The sequence below is a fragment of the Aotus nancymaae genome, unplaced genomic scaffold (assembly GCF_030222135.1).
Source record: "Aotus nancymaae isolate 86718 unplaced genomic scaffold, 86718_ANA_hifiasm-v0.15.2.pri h1tg000002l, whole genome shotgun sequence".
Classification (NCBI taxonomy): Eukaryota; Metazoa; Chordata; class Mammalia; order Primates; family Aotidae; genus Aotus; species Aotus nancymaae.
In genome coordinates, this window is record NW_026988413.1 from 20,384,988 (window position 1) to 20,405,629 (window position 20,642).

Genomic DNA, 20,642 nt, shown 5'->3' on the forward strand with positions numbered 1-20,642 from the left:
ATCTGGAGACATTACATTACCTAACTTTAAACTATACCACAAGGCTATAGTTGCAAAAACAGCATGGTACTGGTATAAAAACAGGCCAGTGGAACAGAACAGAGAACTCAGAATTAAAGGCAAATACTTACAGTAAAGTGATCTTCAATAAAGCAACAAAAACATAAAGTGGGAAAAGGACACCCTATTCAATAAATGGTGCTGGGATAAATGGCAAGCCACATGTGGAAGAATGAAACTGGATCCTCATCTCTCACTTTATACAAAAATCAGCTCAAGATGCATTAAAGACTTAAATCTAAGATAGGAAATCATAAAAATTATAGAAGATAACATTGGAAAAGCCCTTCTAGACTTTGGCTTAGGCAAAGACTTCATGACCAAGAACTCAAAAGCAAATGGAACAAAAACAAAGATGAATAGATAGGACTTAATTAAACTAAAAAGCTTCTGCAAAGCAATGGAAATAATCAGCAGAGTAAACAGACAACCCACCAGGGTGGGGGTATCTTTGAAATCTATGCATCCGAAAAATGACTAATATCCAGAATCTATAAATAACTCAAACAAGTCATCAAGAAACAAACAATCCCATCAAAAAATGGGCTAAGGACAAGATATACAAATAGCCAACAAACATATGAAGAAATGCTAATTATCAGAGAAATGCAAATCAAAATCATAATGCGATACCACCTGACTCCTAGAAGAATGGCCATAGTAAAAAAAATATGTATATATAGATGTTGATATGGATGTGATGAAAAGAAAACTTTTACACTGCTGGTTGGAATGCGAACTATCAGGATGATTTAAAAGCAATTGTGATTTTTGCCATTAAAAGTGATGGCAAAAACCACAACTGCTTTTGCACCAACCTAATAATACAACCATTATGCAAAACAATGTAGAGATTCCTTAAAGAACTAAAAGTAGATCTACTATTTGATCCAGTAATCCCACTCCTGGGTATCAACCCAGAGGGAAAAAAATCATTATATCAAAAAGACGCTTGCACATGAAATGATTATAGCAGCACAATTTGCAATTGCAAAAATATGGAACCAGCACAAATGCCCATCAATCAACCAGTGGATAAAGAAACTGTGAGAAATATAAAATGGCATATGACTCTGCCATCAAAAGGAACAAAATAATGACATTTGCAGCAACCTGGATAGAATTGGAGGCCATTATTCTAAGTGAAGTAACTCAAGAATAGAAAAAAAAAACTTTGTATGTTCTTGCTAATAAGTGGGAGCTAAGCTCGGAGGATGCAAAGGCATAAGAATAATACAATGGACTTTGGGGATTGAGGGAAGGGTGGGGGGGTGAGGGATGAAAGCCTCCACATTGGGTACAGTGTACCCTGCTTGGGTGATAGTTGCACCAAAATCTCAGAAATCACCACTAAAGAACTTATTCATGTAACCAAACATGTTCCCCAAATGACCTGTTCCCCAAAAACCTATTGAAATTAAAAAAAAAAAAAAAAGAAAGCCAGCTCAAAAGGTCATTTTGGTCCTATTAGTGCAGCTGTGGTCAATAAGTTTACATTCACATATCAGAGGACCCTATCTACCACAGAGTTGAGAACAATCTTTCAATTTGTTTCTGCATTAGTGTCTTAATGTGTCCAGATATATCCTGTTGTATACATGGGCAGGAGGTATCTATATGTATTAAACTCTCTGAAAGAAGAAGTCTATTAGCCAGTGTTTTGCTTATATCTATAAATACAGACATTCCTTTCTTTTGAGGTGTTGATTTTGAGATACTTTGTGTTCTCCATAAGTGAGCTATTGTGTTCTCCATAATTGAGCTATGGACCATTTTAATCTCTGTTCTATTCCCCTGTTGAATTTCTATGAGATAATCATTGGTACTCTATCAATTTGAAACAAGATCCTACCTTGAAAAACTTGTGAGTTCCTGTTCCCATTTTCTGGTCTTCGGAAGAAGCTCTTTTACTCCTTTCCTAAACTGTTCCCAGAATATAACATCAAGTTACAGAATCACTGATTCTGGAACAGACTTTTCATCAATGAAATATTAGCTTGGTGACAGTTGCAAGCATAATAGGAACACTATGCATCATAGATGCATCAATTAACATAATTGTATAACTCATATTATAATGCAAAGGATCTTAGGCTGCATTAGCAAAAGAAACAAAAATGCTATTCCAGTGACAGAAAGTTATACTCCTATTATTCTGTTTGTCTCCAATGTTTTGAGGAAAACAATAGTTGTAAGCTAAGTTGTTTCCACCAGAGCTTAAAGACAAAGCAGGAAGCCATACAACATCGGAAATAGTTAAAGGCACAGACTAAAAGGAACACATGAGAAGAGATAACATAGATTTATTCAGTACAGCTCCAGAGACATTACTGAGGCAACCTCAGTAATGATTGGATGTCACCAGGAGGCAGATGACAGCTAAAAATGAGCAAGAATTCTGATGATGGTTGTGCTCCCGTAATGAGATGGGCTGCACTGCCAAACAGGGAGCTTCCTGATACTGAAGGTATCCAAGGAAAGGCTAAATGGCTGATTGTTATTTGAGCTGAAGACGGAGCCCCAGGGTGAGCTGTGCTTCTTGACCTCTAAATTCCCTTCCAATCCTCGGAAGCTATGATTAAAATGGAAATGTGAGTCCATACGCAATTCTTAGCACAGAATGAAGACTCTGACAGTAAGAGGTTAGAACATAATATGAAGGGCAAAGATGCATTTTGAAGGGAAAAGAAAATAGAGAAGAAAAGAACTAAATTAAAAAAAAAATTCTCCTGTGCATTGTTGTCTGCGGCCACCCCAGTGAGTGTCTAGAAACCAGCAAAGCATGGGAAAAATCAAAGAGGATCAAGAGATTTGGGAAAACTAAATTATTTCTCTGCATTCGTCTTCCCCACAGAAGATGATGAGAAGGCGGGCCTGCCCTGGGGTTATTCTTCCCTGACAGTGAAGGTGAGCCTCTGTCAAGGAGTGATGTGTTAAATGAAAGGGTCAAGGGACAAGAGAAGAACTAAAAATGCCAGACATCACAGAGGAAGGATGTGAGCTCTGAAAGAATCTCTGAAAGAATGAGAGAACAGCACTCTGGGCCTCCTAACAAAAATGCGTTTCATCTTTCAAAATAGGCACTCTAAAAATTGAGTCCTGCAGGGGTGCCCTGCTTGTTACTGGGTTTTGGTAATAGAATGAACACTGGTCCTTGAGAACAGGTGGCCAGAAGCACTTCCTAAGGGAAGGAGGAGGGTGAGCTTCTGGAAGCTGCCAGGATACAAAATCTTACTTACTCCAGTACCTAAAGAAGTTAAGAAAACACTTGCTGTGGTTTGCTTGACTGGGGACTTTGCTTAGAGCTTCACAGCTGCTGCAAAGGTTGGGGACCTTCAGAGAAATGACAGTGGTTCCCAATGAAAGAAAAACAACAGACCTCAAATATTGCATTTTTCAAGTCTTTATCCTACTCTGTTAATGTGCAAAGGCCTACACTGGGTGTTCCATGGTAAAACTTCTACAAAAATAGCTGGACTCCTTGTACCCCACTTCCTCTTGAGGTATGGCTATAACTCTAAAAGCTGAGCAGGTGTTTTCAGTTCATTATTTTCATAAAATCTCACAAGCGTCTAAAACATAAAGTTCCTGTTGAAGCCTAGGAAACAGAGACTCAGAGAGGTGTACTTCCTAGCCCCAGGTCATATAGCTAGAAGGAGACAGAGCCAAGGTGTTGAAACTGAACTGTCTGACTCCAGACCCTACCACTGTCCTTCTAAATTATGAACCATGAAAATATTCTGTCAATTAGGCAGAAGCATCCACTACTAGAAGGATACCTCTTCTCCCTTACAATTCTCAAAGTTAACAATGATAAACAATAAAGCAAAAGCAAAAAGCAAAACAAGCTCAGTGACACTGACACTAGACATTGCCTATAGTTACACACACATATATACATATATACATATATGTTTCATCAGATCAGTCCAGGCATATTTATAGGTTCAAAGAAAAATACAGGAACACACTAATAACAGGTTGGGAAAAGACAAACCTCTTTCTGGACTGCATGAAAGAAATCCATGTGGGAAGAACATCATACTGTGCAGGACAACGCACTTTGCTTCACTTCAGTTATTGTTGACTTAAATGTCTTGTTTGTAATAATAGTATAGAGATCTAGCTATTCACCCATGTTCTTCTCTTAACTAGCTGTAGGTCTTGAAAAATCATGTGACGTTTTGGAACTTTATTTTCTCACTTGATAATGATGGGATAGGACCATATTATGTCTGAGGCACCTATTGTTTCTAAAAGTAATGATTCTGGATTTAGGTTGCAACCAGATCATGAAATATTTTGCATGCCAAGTTAAGGTATCTGGACTTTGTCCTGCATACCATGGAGGAAGCATTGAAGAGTTTTAAGCTAGAGGCTAATATAACAACAGTAGTATTTTTGGAAAATTAATCTCATAACTGAATACAGGATGAATTGTACTAAGAAAAGCTTAGTGGTATGAAGTTTAGATAAGAGGTTAATGCAGTAAACCCAGGCCTCAGTAGATAAGGGGATGAACTAGGACCCTGTTCTAGAATCTTTACGTAGGACTATATTATTAGCTGGGCAAGGTCAAATCCCTGTTGTACTTGACAGTCCTTCAAATGTCAGGAGACAGTACGCTTTTACTTGGTCACTGCTCTTCCAAGATAAACGTCCTCAGTTGTGACAGATAATCCTTAAATAAGCATTACTTAATGGGTAAAGGTATTTCAAAGCCAAGAAAACACCTATACTTAATCGGTTGTATTATATAACCTATCTAATTCCAGTTTCTTCATATGAAAAAGGAAAAATTGTAGTACCTAACATCCAGAAGTTTTGAAAGGATTAAATGCCAATGCTATAGTTCACGGTTTGGAGCTTAATCAATGTTCAATAAATAGCAATATATTCTTCTTATTATGCATCCCACTTACCTTGTCTGCTAATATTTCAGGCTGAAAGTGCTTTCCTTACTTTGTGATTCAGAATTCATAGTGACAATTGTACTGGAAACTGACTTTGGGCCAGGCTGCTTTTGACCATTTGACTATGCTCTTAAGTCTCATAATAACTCAGAAAGTTATGTACTACTGTTAACTCCATTCTACAGTCGAAGACCTAAGGAACAAGATGATTGAGTAACTTTCCAAAGTCACACAACTAGGAGACAATCACAAAGCCAGTATTTAATAGACAAGCAAATTCCAGAGTCTATGTTTTTAACCACTACAGAAGGCTTCCTCTCTGATCTGCCAACGAGAGTACACTGTACTGCTTCAAGTACAGGCAGCTGTCGAAGATTGTGTGCATGGCTTCATAGCATCTGAATTACACCACTGGCCTATCAGTTTTGCTGCTGCATGCACTGATTCTTTCATACAAACTGCTTTATTCTTTTCTTGTTGAGTTTATTGTTTGAAACTTAAAAGGTAATATACTTATTAACTTAAATACCAGTTTTTGCTCCTTATTTAAACCTACTGATGTTGCTTACATTTATGATTCTAAATTTTAAAACTATCCTGTTCAGCTCTGCTTATCCACAAGTATATTGCTTTTTATTAGGATTTCATCAGAACCATTAGGAAATGTATCACAAAGCTAAAGAACCCAGTACAGAATAAAATAATAACTGGTAAGCTGTTCCTAAACTAAAATTGTTATATAATCAATATTCACTGGATATAATTGTTTAACTGCCAATGAATTCATTTAAATAATTCTTCTTGCATTTCACAATATTTAATTTTCACTACAAGCATACTTTCTCCTGTGAAGCTTCATCAAATGTCCATTTTTATATACTAAAATTTGTGCTGTATTCTTTCCACTCTATTAGTTATGTGACCTTTCCTTAATTTATTTAATTTTCATAAAGCTCAGTGTCTTCACTTGAAAAACAGAGTAATTCCTGCTATACTTATTTTAGTTATTTTTTGTTAGAGCCGAATTAAAGAACATCTAAAATTATTAACTTGATATTCCAACCCAGAATCTTATTTTAAAGAGGAAAGTGTAATAACATCTGCATAGAATGCTAACACATAAAAAGTCCTTTTGTGTATTTTTAAAATTGTTTTACTCTTTGCAGCATCCTATTGGTTGGGCAGAGTAAATAATATTATCCTTACTTCACAGAAAAAAGAACATTGAAGCCTAGGAGGTTAATTTTCCAAATCCATAGAATGTGAAAGGGGACACTAGAACTGGAACTTGAGCTCAAGTATGTTTATCTCAAGTGCATATTACTGCTGTTAAAACCAGTAAAGCCCTGAATGAAATTTCAAGGTAAATAGCTCCACACCTGTGCCAGCCTAGGAAAAAAAAGAGACATAAAATAGTAATTATTTCTAAAATAAAATAAAACTACTTCTCTTAGAGGGAAAAGAGGTGATTGTTCTTGGAAGGAGCATCTGTGGCAGATTTCCTTCTGCTCTTGCTTCCTCATGGGGACAAGTAGGTTGATGTCTGCATTGCCCAGTGAAATTAGCAGATAACTCCGAATGAAGTAGTGAAAGGAGACTAGCAAAGCTTTCCTACACTAACGTAATCTCTAGTTATCCTGCCTGTTAGAATTGGCATTATATAAATGTTCAGCAGCTGCACAAGCACTCTCAAACGTTTCTGAAGCCATTAGCTAAAGATTCAATAACACAGCTACCCTGAATGAAAAGTAACCTGCTATGCGATGGACTCTTCAGGAATAGTTAGCAGAGATAGTATTCGGATCCTGGCAAGAAGAGGAGACAAGTGCCGTGTCACGTAACTCCATCTCACCTAGCTGACCAATTCCCAACTCCAGAAATGCCTGCCCTCTCTCACACACCATTAAGTCCAGTGATTCAGTTACTCTCAGAGTCCTGTCTGTGCCAGTGTGGTTCTGCTTGCTATCAGTAAGCCATCAGGCTCCATTGCTCTTTTTTTTTTCTGATACAAACCCTCAATTAGAACCAACCACAGGAGATAGTCTCCCACTAACTTCATGCAAAAAATGTCATCATGGACTGTGTGTTTGGTGGTGAAGGAAAACTTGAGTGCTATTTCCCTTTTCTAACTGATTTGTAGTGATCACATTCAGTGTCAAAGTGTGCAAATCTCAAGACTTGATTCTCTATTTTTTCAAATCTATCTCATATTTTTATGTCAATCGCAAGAAAACTTTTTATATTTTTTCAGTTAGATAAGTGCATAAGGCTTATTTTCTCATCAACTTACTTGAAAACCTAATTATACTGAGCCAGATGTTGTGTTTAACACCAGTAGATGTGACAAGCAGTCAGTTTTTTACAATGACACAAATGTCTATTCAAACTGCTCTGACTCTACCCTGGGAGCTGGATTCTAATGTGATCACAGCATTGCTTCATCTCTTGTTTTTAGCTTATTAAATAAAAAGTGCAATCAAACGTTGAATGTGCTATCATATATTGAATCTGCATCCAATATAGAGCTGAGAAAAATAATTAATATTCAAAAAATTATTGAGAAAATAATTTGCATATTAGAATCATTAAATTATGAAATTAATTCTTACATTTAGTTTGACTTCTTGTTTAAATATAGGAATTAGAGGGAGAAAAAAGGAATTTTTGTCTGAGCCCAAATTCTCTCTAACTGTGGAAGTTATTCTAACTGTCCTGAACCTGTGTGTTTAAGTCACCAGGGAGGATAACTTCATTTGTGTGGCTATTGAAAGCTATGTCATTCTTTCTGTAGATCCCTGAGTAAATTAGGAAAAAATATTCAAAGCTACCTATTTTCATTTCAGTCAAAGTCTCTGTCTTTTGGGCCTAGAGACACTCAGATATATTAGTATTCAGAATGTAATGAAGTACAACATGCTCCTAGTTTAAATCACTTTGCTTATAAGAAACTCTATTCATGTTGACTAGCTTGATAAAAATGGTTTGATCTTAAGACTTGAAGGCAAGGATGACCTTGGTATGTCTGAAATAGAGCAGATTACAGGAGAACAGCAACGCAAAGTCTCCAGCTATATCCAGACACCTTAATTTAGAGTCTTTTCAACTTATAAAGAAAACAAGCAGAAACATAAAAGGGTGGTATGGAAGAAAATTCTAAATGTATTATTAGAACCTATTAAAATGTTGAAGATATTTGAAAATTACAATTGATTTTGTTTCTGATTACAAAGTAGCACAAGGTAATTGTAGAAAATTGGGAGAAGCAAAACAAAGAAAATGATACTTGTACTTAAGGTCTGTATTACTTTAGTTCTTTATTTCTAAGCATACACAAAACTCAGTCACAGACATGTACATCACACAGACTCACACATGGAGTTAGGTCTCAAATAATTTATCTATGACAGATTTGTAATCTGATGGTGATGGATTTATACTTTGAATTATGTCATTCATTTTAAGACAGTTTTTATGTCAGTTATTTAACAGACCAATTAGGTGTCTCTTAGTCATCTATTCTATCCAGCTACGGTGCCATATGTTGTGACTGTTATAGTTTTTACCCATTGTTCTTGAGTATGGGAAATTCAGAGATCAAGGGGCATTTTAAACATTCCTTTTGCTCCATATGTCTTGATTTGAGTATGTATATATTTTAATCTAAAGTATATCAGAAGCAAAGGCTTTATACAGACCACTAACATTAGTAGTTAATCACTTGCTTGATGTTAGGAGAGAATATGGCATTGGAAAACTACATTATTTCATGTATGTTGGTATTTTGGACAAGTATTTTATATCTTGTGCTAGAGTGATGATGGAAAGTTCCCACCATATCCAAACATAAACTTGAATATGAAAAATAAATTTTGTCAAGACTTCCAAATCAGATAATCAGTGTGAAGCTGCAATATACATTTAAATTAAATACTACCTTCCCAAAGGTAGAGGAAGGGTTGTATCACTGGTAAGGCGGTGACAATGAGAGCAGCCGTAGAGTATTTTTAATGTAAGTATCACTGAGAGTTAATGGTGGAGGCTCTGACTTCGGTGTAAGTCCGTTCTGTTTTCTCAGGAAAGAAAAGGTTTCCAGAGGACTAAGGTTTACGTGAAAAGGAAATGAGTTGTTCCCTGTTCTAATCTAGACAAGTCTCTCATATTCTCAGAGGATAGGAACACTTCTGAATACCTATACCAATCCTAATGATGTAACGATCCTTTTAAACAAAAATAACAATAGATGTTATGAGTTTAAAGAAATCTCCCTGCCTCCAGTGTAATTTAACTCAATAAAAATAAGAGAGAATTGCAGAGTGGGGCCACTTAATCAAACAGTATGTTTCGAAACAGTTCCGAGTGGAAACAGCTGCTCCCAGAGAGGACAATTTTGAGTTCAAGACAATTTATAGGCCGGGCGCGGTGGCTCAAGCCTGTAATCCCAGCACTTTGGGAGGCCGAGGCGGGTGGATCACGAGGTCGTGAGATCGAGACCATCCTGGTCAACATTGTGAAACCCCGTCTCTACTAATACAAAAAAAATTAGCTGGGCACGGTGGCGCGTGCCTGTAATCCCAGCTACTCAGGAGGCTGAGGCAGGAGAATTGCCTGAACCCAGGAGGCGGAGGTTGCGGTGAGCCGAGATCGCGCCATTGCACTCCAGCCTGGGTAACAAGAGCGAGACTCCGTCTCAAAAAAAAAAAAAAAAAAAAAGACAATTTATAAATCTCAGTTCCTGCTGTTGAACGTTTCCTCTTTAAACTTCATCATTAGATGTTCAGTTGTCTAGTCGTACCTACTATTTAGTGAAATCCAACTTGATTTCAAATGATCATCTAATCTACTGTTTTGCCTCAGGGTGCTACGTACTCACCCAAATTCTGGTACCTTGTCTGATCCCTGTCTTACCTGACTTCTTTCATAATTGATGCTGCATGCTTTATATAAGAAAATAACTTTCCATATATGTACAGGTCTGTTTCTGAGGCTTCTGTTTTATTCTTTTCACCAATGTGTTTACCCCTGTACCAGAGTAAAGTGCATTGATTAATGTAACTTCATGATGAGTCTTAATACGTGGTAGAGCAAAAACCTGAAAATTTCCTGGCCCTTTATTCTTACATTTACATTTTAGACTTTGTTTTATTTTAATCAGAATTGCACTAAATTTAAAGTACAACTAAGGGACAATTGAAAACTTTAAAATACTGTTTCCTTAACCTTGAAAAAAATCTAATTTCTCTTTATTAGGTCTTCACTAATGCATCTTCCAGTTTTATAATTGCTACTATTTATGTCTTGCATATTTACTATTTATTTATAGTTTATTGATAATCTTTGGTAGGATAACAAATAATATCCTTTTTGCAATTATATTTTTTGGTTACTTGTAGGGCACAGAATGGCAATTTTCTTTTTGCATATTACTCTTTTGCTTAGCCAGACTACAGAACTCTTCTATTATTTTTAATATTTTTTTCTGGTATTATATTTTGTTTTCTGTGTTAAAAATTGCATTATTTATCAATAATGACGGTTTTACTTATTCCTTTCCAAATCCCTCCAATATCTTTTTGGGGGGCTTTGGGAAAATGGTAGAATTAGATTTTTTGAGTAGGAAATATTTGGACCTATTTGGCCAGAAAGGAATATCATTTAAAATAGCTGTCAAAATGTCCAAGAGGAATTTTAAAAGGAAAATATGTAAATTTGGACTTTATTCCAACAAGGAAGGACTAAAGAGATTTGAAAGACAATTAGATGTTGGAAGAGTTATTTGGAGTATAGGGCTAATTAAAGAAAGACTACAGTGACTGGCTAGAAAATAATTTTAGTTAGTTATCAGAGTAATGAGTGTCAATGGCATGGCATGAAGTATTTCTGTGGACTTAAGAATAAAAAATAGAAAATAGATGTTAGGTACTATCCAGGAAGAGACTGACTTACCACGGTGTTCAAGAGAAGGAAGAAAAAGAGAGGGAGGAATCTAAAAGGACTCCAAATGTAAGGTTTGGTGACTAGAAAAATAATGGTACTGACAGAGAAATATAAAAAGACATAGGATAAATTGCTTAGGGCTTTGGTTTCCTGACTTATTTGCAATTTTTTACAATTAAGATCATCCTATTCATAAACTATCACAAACAATCCTATTCGCTTGCGTAGATATCTACAACTCATTGATTTCTTAGTACAGTCACAGAGTCAAACAATTGCCTCTACAATCGATGTCAGAACATTTTTACCATCCTCTGAAAAAACAAAAACAAACACAAACAAAACAGAACAAAAATCTCATACTCATTAGCAGTTACCTGCAATTTTCCCAAACTCATAAGCCCTACTCGTCCACTACTCTACTTTCTATCCTGTAGATTTGCCTATTCTGGAATTCAATGTAAATAGAATGATACAGTGTATTGTCCTTTGTGACTGGCTTCTTTCATCCAGCATACTGTTGTCAAGAATTACCTCATATATTAGCACTGTATTCCTTTTTATTGGTGAATAATATTCCTATTTTGAAAGTATCATATTTTGTTTATCCATCAGTTAAAACTCTGAGTTATTTCTACTTTCTTATTATTTTAGACAATATTACTATAAACATTCATGTACAAATTTTTTTATAGATGTATATTTTCATTTTACTAGAAGGGGAATTGTTGAGTCATGTTGGTGACTCTATATTTAATTTTTGAAGAAATGCCAAAATGTTTACCAAAGTGGCTGCAACTTTATTCATTCTTATCAACAATGTATAATGGTTCGATTTTACCCACATCCTTGACAACGCTTGATATTATCTTTTTTACTATAGCTCTCCTGGTGTGCCTGAAATAATATCTTTCTGTGATTTTCATTTACATTTCCCTAAGGGCAAATGATGCTGATCATCATTGTTGCTTAGAATTAAATGCTTAATGACCATTTGTATATCTTCTTTGGAGAAATGTCTGTTCAGATCATTTGCCCATCTTTTAATTGGATTACTTTGCTTTAGCAAATTGTAAGAGTTATTTATATAGTGTAGATACAGTTTCCTTGACAGATACATGACTTGCAAATATTTTTGTCCATTCAGTGACTTTTCAATTTATTTTGAAGTAAAAATGTTTTGAATTTTGTAGGAGATCAATTTATCTATTTTTAATTTTTTTTATGTATTTATTTATTTATTTTTGAGACAGAGTCTTACTCTGTTGCCCAGGCTGGAGTGCAGTGGTGCAATCTGGGATCACTACAGCCTCTGCCTCTTAGGTTCAAGTGATTCTCCTGCCTCAGCCTCCCGAGTAGCTGGGACTACAGGCACATACCACCACACCCAGCTAATTTTGCTATTTTTAGTAGAGATGGGGTTTTGCCGTGTTGGCCAGGCTGGTCTCAAACTCCTGAACTCAAGTGATCCACTCGCCTCATCTTCCCAAAGTGCTGGTATTATGGGTGGCTCTGCACCCACCCTAAAAATCTTTTTAAATACCATATCCAATAAATCGTAGACTAACTCTGTGTCAGAAAATGAACTACCCTGTTTTCCCCTTTTAAAATAAAATTTTAACTCTCATATTTATATTTATGATCCATTTTAGTTTGTTTTAATGTATAGTCTAAGGTAGTTGTATGAATTTATTATTTTGCATGTGACTATCCAGCTGTTGTGGCACATTTGTTGAGAACATTATTCTTTCCCCAGTGAATTACGCTGACATCTTTTTCAAAATCACTTAACCATAAATGTCAGGTTTTATTCTGTCTGCCTAGAAAGGGTTGGGTAGGGTACTCTCCACTTCTGTTTTGTCAAAGATTTGGTACAGAATTGGTATAAATTCTTCTTTTAAGCATTTAGTAGAATTCACCTGTGAGGCCATTTTGATCCTCATTCATGCTTTATGAGGGAAATTTTAAAATTACTAATTCACTCTCTTTCCTATTTGTATTTCCATTTTGTTTCCTCCTTAGTCAGTTCCATTAGTTTGTGTGTTTCTAAGATTTTGTCCATTTTATTTATCTAAACTAACTGGCTGACAAACAGTATAGTCCTTTTTATTTCTGTAACATCCATAATGTAAATTTTGAGTCAGATTATTATCTTTGTTTTTATTGTTATCATTATCCCACCAACTACAACGTACACAGATCACTAGTAAGTAAAATAGGTACAGAGAGAGTCTTCCACAAATCTCAGAGGTTTGGCCCTCTTGTCCTCTGTGCTGGTTTCTAAGGCAACCTTAATTAAAACCCACGACCACACAGAACATAACTGAAAGTTGCTGTGTTGCACAAAGCATTATACATTTGTTTATCTCCCATCAATCTACTGAAGTTTAGATGTATTCTGGATATTCTTGTTTGGCAAACTGGATATTTGGATTCAAAGTGTATTTTTCAGTCTAGAAGTAAAAATTGAAGTAATACATTTAAGGCGTTAAGAAGAGAAATGCTGTCTTCAAAGGAACAGATCCAGGAGGCAAGTCTGGACAGTGTATGGCAGGTCAGCAAAGCAAAGGAGAATAATATGCAGGAGTTTCCAGGAGTGGACAACATCATAGAGCAACAGCTAACTCTTTTGAAAGGATCTTTGGATTTCATGATGGGGGAGGTGCTGATAACTGTTTCAGTACATTATGGTGCTTTGTGTGATCTACAGACAACTGTCACCAATCATAATTATCTGTCCTTTGGAATGTGCATTGCCTGTCTTCCTCAGTACCCAAAGGTATCTTCATGGCTCCAGGAGGCTCTTCTCATTTCTATGTGCTGCCTTAAGCTGCTTCTGTCACTTTGAGACTTGGGGCTCACCACTTTAGGAATCAAAATCTTTATCACTTAACTGCTATACTTAGGGCATTATCTCTCCCTGGGTTTCAGCTGTTCCTGCTGTGCGTTTGCTGGAACAAAAATCTCTGTCTGTCTTTGTGATCAAAGTAGTTTAACCAAATAGAACACTAGAGTGTTATTTCCCCAACATACCTAAATTATCTTATCAAAAAGGGCGCATATTGAACATGTTTCTATTTCTTATTTTCACTCACTTCCAAAAAGATTCTGAAGATGTTTATACACATTATGCACATATCTAAGCCATTGAAAACTAGAATGAATCAAAATAATCCTAGTAATAAGGAGACAATTGTACCAGAAAACTTCGGACAGAATATTTCCTGTTCCTGTGACTGACACCCTCTTAAACCCCAAGATTATTACAGATAAAGTAAGGAGGTAATGTGAGGTAAGGATCCTCCTGTCCATTTTTTTTTCCCAATTGTGTAAGCACTGATGATTTTAGCTGCAGAATTAATATATCAGCCAAAATAAAAATGTCCTAGAGAAAGGTTTCTCAAATTTTAATTTACCTTTAAACTTAGATTTTAATTTAATGATTGTGCAAACAAATCAGCTGACGATTTTATTACACTGAAGATTATGATTCAGAAGGTCTGGGACCTGAGCATCTGCATTTTCTCCTAGATCCCAGATGAAGTTAAGACATGTAAGATCTTCTCTGAAACCTTTATTATTGGCACGCCCAAATGGCAATTCAGCAAAGCACAATAGCAACTTTTTTCTTTTCAAATCTCGAAAGGAAATTATAACCGTAATGGCACAGACAACAAAATGAAAACAACTAGCAAACAATACGGAATTTTAATTACTGAATTAATGACACCCCTTCCCATTCAAAATGTATTTCAGGTTCCTAATATATACTTAACATAAGATTTTGATGTATGGCTACTACAAAAGAGAATATACAACAGGAATGCCATATAGAAAATTACATCAGCTCAAATTAATAATTGTGATTCCACCTGTCAGCAAGTGCAATAGAAAAAGAGGAAAGACACAGTGATTTGAGAGTCAAAGTCACTCACAAATATCTCTGATAATATGCAGTTTTGTCACTGGATGGTGGAAGTCACTATATATTTGTTCATTAAAATGATAAATGAATCAATACAAATATAAAACATATAGTTTAGGAAATCTATAGACCAGATAGTCTAGGGCTGTAATCCTTTCAATCTATGTTATATGAACAGAATTAATTTTCAAGAAGTTTAAATTCAGCTAGATTATCACTGTTGTGGGTGCCCATTCTTTATTACAAAGCTTTCTTTCCTTGATTTGTGTTTGTTGTTGTTATTTGTTTGTTTGTTTTTGAGATGGAGTCTTGCTCTGTCACCCAGGCTAGAGTGAAGTGGCACAATCTCAGCTCACTGCAACTTCTGCCTCCTGGGTTCCAGTCATTATTCTGCCTCAGCCTCCTGAGTAGCTGGTATTACAGGCATGTGCCATGACGCCCTGCTCAGTTTTATTTTGTTTTGTTTTGTTTTTTGTATTTTTAGTAGAGGTGGGGTTTCACCATATTGGCCAGGCTGGTCTCTAACTCCTGACCTCAGGTGATCCGCCCTCCCAAAGTACTGGGATTACAGGCGTGAGCCACCATGCTCAGCCTCTTTCTATGTCTTAATTGCTTTTCATACTTGCATTTATTGAGCTTCTCCTTTCTTCTTTATGTTTCATTAATTGGCAGAGATTGTTAGATTGCATTAAGTGAAACAATCAACCCATTCATACTTAGTGTAATGACTAACAGACTTGATATTAATCATTTGATTGGATTTGATTATTATTTATTCTTTGGTGTGGTTTCTTCTTTAACTGTTTCCTATTTACACTGATTGAATCAAGATTTTAATTATTATATTCTTCTCTTTGTTAACTTTGAGTTTCATTACCTCTCTCTAACTAGTAACCTTTATTCCTCCTGGATAAATAGGTACATGTTTCTCTATTATTTGAAAGCAAAATGACAAATATTCCACTCCTCCTCTAATTTGCTGTGTTCCTCAGTTCCACAATTGTTCAAGTTTTTGTATTTTATTTTCTGTATGATTCAGGGTTTTCTTATTCATTAAACCACCAGGTTATTGTCTCCCATCAACTAGGTCCTTCTACTTTATGCTGACATCTGATTGACAGCTCTTATATGGGAAAGATAAGTCTCAGAGTAGCAAGGAGGGAGAAAATAAAGGGAGTAATAAAAAGGAGAACTCTCTCTTTTTCCTAGGCCCTGAACCTCCCTAAGGAGGTAACCCTGGAACCTGGTAGAAGTAGGAGGCAACTGTGTGTATTTTTATCTCCTTCAGCTCCCCTGAACTGGCAGTGAAAATTTGGGTGGGCCAAGAGTCAGAACATATACATTTCTCAGATAAATAGCTAGGTCCACGAAATATAAGGGAGCAAGACACACACTTTTTTGCTCTGTTTGTAAAAAAATATTATGCCTTTAGAAGCAAGGAGAAAGTTCCAAGGGTTTATATTTGATCCAAAGTTAAGATGTTTGGCTAGTTCAGTCAGTAAATTTGAAGTTGCTTCCAGAAGATAAGTCAATAGGATAAAAAAAAAATGACCAAAAGTTCTAGAAATCTATCTATTGATCCTGGAAAATCCTTCACCTGATCCCGTATTGCCTGCACACAATAGAATCTAGGAGGAGAGGAATGGAAGCCCCTTTTCCTGTGATCCTGGATCAGCAGCAATAATCAACATCAACGTTTACAGCGCTTTACACCCTCATCAAATGCATCATATATAGCCTCTTATTTCATCCTCACAGCAATCCTGTGAGATAGCTGCTATTTTTGTTGCCATTTCCATCTCAAGTTACATAATCTTATTCTCAGAGGTTAAATAGTGGCTAAAACCACAATTACTTTTGTACCAACCTACTACTTTGCCCCTGAAACGGAAGCCAATAAGTGGTTCCATTGGTATTCAAATGAGGTATTTGATTCCAAATCATGGGCTCTTTCCAGTATGCAGCACTGCCAGGAATGATATAGCTGCAGCTTCTTTGCACTACAGTCTTGAAATCATGAGTGAATTCTTCTCTGAAGAATATTTACTAAATAATCTCATTTAGAAAGACATAGCAGCTGGAATAGTCGCACTGCTAACTCAATCAGTTTCATTATTTACAATGAATACAAGTAAAGTAGATGAGTATTAAAAACATTGTTTCCTCTGATGTTTTGAAGAATCATGAAGCATGTGACCATGTTCCAGGATCAACATAGTATACAACATGCAAACCTCCACCCTTAAAGTTCAGAAAATAATCACTACAAATTATTGAACATCTACGACTTTCCAGTCTCTATGCTAGATATTTTACATATTGGATATGCTTTAAAACCAATAAGAAATTTTTATTATCTCAACCCACTTAGGGGAATCATGAGTCTCAGAGAAGTTAAGTAAATTGTGCAAAGTCAAACAGGCAGAATTTTTGGATTTTATACCAGGTTAACTGTTAGGGTAATTTACGGCAACTTTTCCTTCCTTCTCGTTCTTGCTCTTAAGATTCTCCACCAACGCCCTTCCCTCCTTCCTCTGCTTCTTTTTCTTTCTCGTATTTTCATGTTCTTACACATCTACTTTTCCCTTTCCCAATCCACTCTGTGCAGAGTTCTCTCCAGTAATGCCTAGAGCAAGACACAGTTCTGTGTCTGGGAAAAGAGCTGATATATGAAAAGTAAAGATAAATCTTGATTCAGATTAATAAGAACTTGTTTATCACACACATTACAGCATATAAAAAATACCCCAAATTTCATAATTCTGTTTTCAGGGCCCATATCATGGGTCTGCTTCCTAGGAGTAACTTAACTTAAATATCCATATGACATGGTGAAATTTTCTATGCAGAATTTTATAATTCCCTTCAATACCTATATTTAAATTTTTTCCCTGGTGATTAAAATAATGAAGGTATACCTGATTTTTCTAAGAAATGAAACTCTATTGATCCTGTTTCCACACTGATCTCAAACAACTTGTCATTTGAGTAAAACCATTATTTTGAAAACGTTGCTCGTAGGTGCCATGTTATAAGTTTATTCATTTTATAATTTGTCTATCCTAGCATAAATATGCCCCACAGACCTTAATCCTTCCTTGAAATATCTTTAAGAGTATAATTTACTTAATCCTAGTTCTATTCTTTTTTTTTTTTTAGTTGAATTATCTAGGGTCTGGTCAACTAATAGCGATGATGATTACTTTTGGTGTCAAAGTGAATGTTAGCATTCAAAACCTTGTAACATACACACACACACACACACACACACACACACACACCATTTTACTTACACACAAGGAGTGAGGTTGAGAGGAGCTCAACAATTTATCTAAGGTCACATAGTCACTTGGTTTGCTCCTAGCACACCAGAGACTGTAATCCAGGTGTTTAGATTTCTGGGCCCAAGAGCCTTCTGGTGCACCACCCATTCCTCTGAACTTCAGATAAACTAATAATAATGAGCATAAAAGTAACAAGTACATATTGAGTGCTTGCTATGTATGTAGGTGCTGTTTTAAGAGCTTTGCATAATATAGCTCATGAAGTAGTTGATAAATTTACTCAAGATCATATTCCTGGAAAGAGTAAAAATGTAAACCCAGGCCATCTTATATGAAAAGCCGACGTCCTAACTGTTACACTATTAGCATATTCCAAGGTGTGAAGCAGTTAGTGACTTTAAGGCAAATAGAAAATGTGTACTGTAGATGTTGTCACTTGGATGGTAGAGACTGCAACAAGGGGATCCACTGAATATGCTAGTTTCGGCAGCATGGCTTGGTTTTCTAAGTTTATCTTTGGGTATAAATAGAATTTCATCAATTATGTCTCCATACATCTGACAGCTGCAGCAGGAGCACCGTCAGGAGCATTGCAAGCACAATGACTGCCTGTTTCCTGGATGCTCACAGCAGAGTATATAGTAGGCAGAGAAATTGAGGCAGATACAACAGACTCCTGGGTCTCAATTCTCCTCCACAAGTATTTAATTTCTTCCATATAATTTGTTCCTACCACCTTCTTTGCAATGTTTCTTGCTCCTTATTTAACTTATTTACTTGAGTATCTAGTTAGAAAGAGTTAAATGTGCAAAGTCCAAGATCTGAGAGTAGTTATAAACATAGATTTACGTGATGGAATAGAATGCATGGATTTCCACCCTGGGACAGAGATTGGTCAGTTCTCCAACCCAGACAGTGACACCAAAATGTTTATGATTTTACCTGTCTATAGGCAGCAGTCTATTCCTGCCTGACACATTGTAGGTGCTCAAAAATATGTGTCAACTAAATTAACCTGAGCTAGATTTATTTTACGTTTAAATTTTAAAATTTTATTTATTTTTAATTTTTATTGATTTATTTTATTTGAGACAGGGTCCTACTCTGTCTTATGCTCAGGCTGGAGTGCAGTGGTATGATCAGGGCTCACTGTAGCCTCGACCTCTCAGTTTCAAGCAATCTCCTGCCTCAGCCCCCAAATAGCTGGGACTATAGGCATGCACAACCATCCCTGGCTATTTTTTTGTATTTTTAGTAGCCATGGTGTTTCATCATGTTGGCCAGGCTGGTCTCAAACTCCTGGACTCAATCTGCCCACCTTGGCCTCCCAAAGTGCTAGGACTACAGGTGTGAGCCACCATGCCTTGCTAGCTAGATTTTAAGTAGGGGTTAGGGAAAACAGATTAAATCCTGAAGCCAGGATCTAATAATTGTAGGCATTTTTCTCCCAGGAGGCAAATAGAAGGTGTATTTACATCTGGCAAGTGCTCAGTAAAAGCTTGAAGTCAATGCCAGGAAATATTAAGTGTCAGGCATGAAATCAGCAGAGGAAAAAGAGACGCAATGAGCCAAAGATAAGGAGACTTGAAAGTGAGTCAAGAGCCGTTTTAGCTAAAAAGCCCTGAATATTTCTGCAGAGACAGGAGGTGCCAATGATTAGTTTCGCATTACCCAGTCAGTGGGGTGGGAACCTGTCTTACTTACCTGATGTTGGAGGGTCATGAATGGCTATCTCAAAACACCCCTATTTTCTATTGTAGACTTCCCATTCAGAAAAAAATGTAAAGCTGTTTATAGTTGTACATTGTTCTTTGTTTTTGGACAAAATAAAAGAATAAGCAATTAACATCCCCTTTGCAAAGCTCCGTCTCCTTTTACTTACCACTTAATTGTTCTGTAGTATTGAGTTTATGTTATACAACTTTACTGAGCCCCAAATTTCTCAGAGTAACATGGGGCTGATAACACCCAAATGACTAGACGTAAATTTGAACAGTACCTAGTTTAACTAGATGAGATAAAGAAAGATGTAAGTTGCGACTTGGGCAGCAACCGGATATCTGGTACAGCTATGATAAGGCTAACATAAACGTAGCCTTCATTAACAGAAATGGGGAGTTTGGTTCATGAGAAGTAGCAGTCATCTTACAGTCAGCACTGCTCAGAGCACATCTGGAGGGTTATTTCCAGTTATTATGTCACATTTTAAGTGAGACATTAACAGACTACTCCATATTAGCTATTTAAAGGGAAGGATCATAGCTTATATTATTTTATCTTCTACAGCACCACACAATACCTTGCATTCAGTAAAAATTTGATAAGTGCTTTCTGAATGGATGAGTCAACAAATGATTATAAGATTAAAGGGAAGGATCATAGCTTATATTATTTTATCTTCTACAGCACCACACAATACCTTGCATTCAGTAAAAATTTGATAAGTGCTTTCTGAATGGATGAGTCAACAAATGATTATAAGACTATGGCAGAGTAGATATGAGTATAAGAGCTGAGTTTAAAGAC

General features: G+C 36.2%; 1 protein-coding gene and 1 long non-coding RNA gene across 6 annotated transcripts in view; one reads left to right on the forward strand and one right to left on the reverse strand.

Moving 5' to 3' along the window:
- CHRM2 (cholinergic receptor muscarinic 2) overlaps positions 1–20,642 on the reverse strand; it is a 137,179-nt gene that overhangs the window by 65,092 nt on the left and 51,445 nt on the right. The window lies entirely within an intron of this gene.
- Positions 12,168–20,642, forward strand: part of LOC135268686 (uncharacterized) — a 31,848-nt gene continuing 23,373 nt past the window's right edge. Inside the window, exon 1 of the long non-coding RNA XR_010337045.1 lies at positions 12,168–12,278. This is a non-coding gene — a long non-coding RNA (uncharacterized LOC135268686). The remainder of the gene's footprint in view (positions 12,279–20,642) is intronic.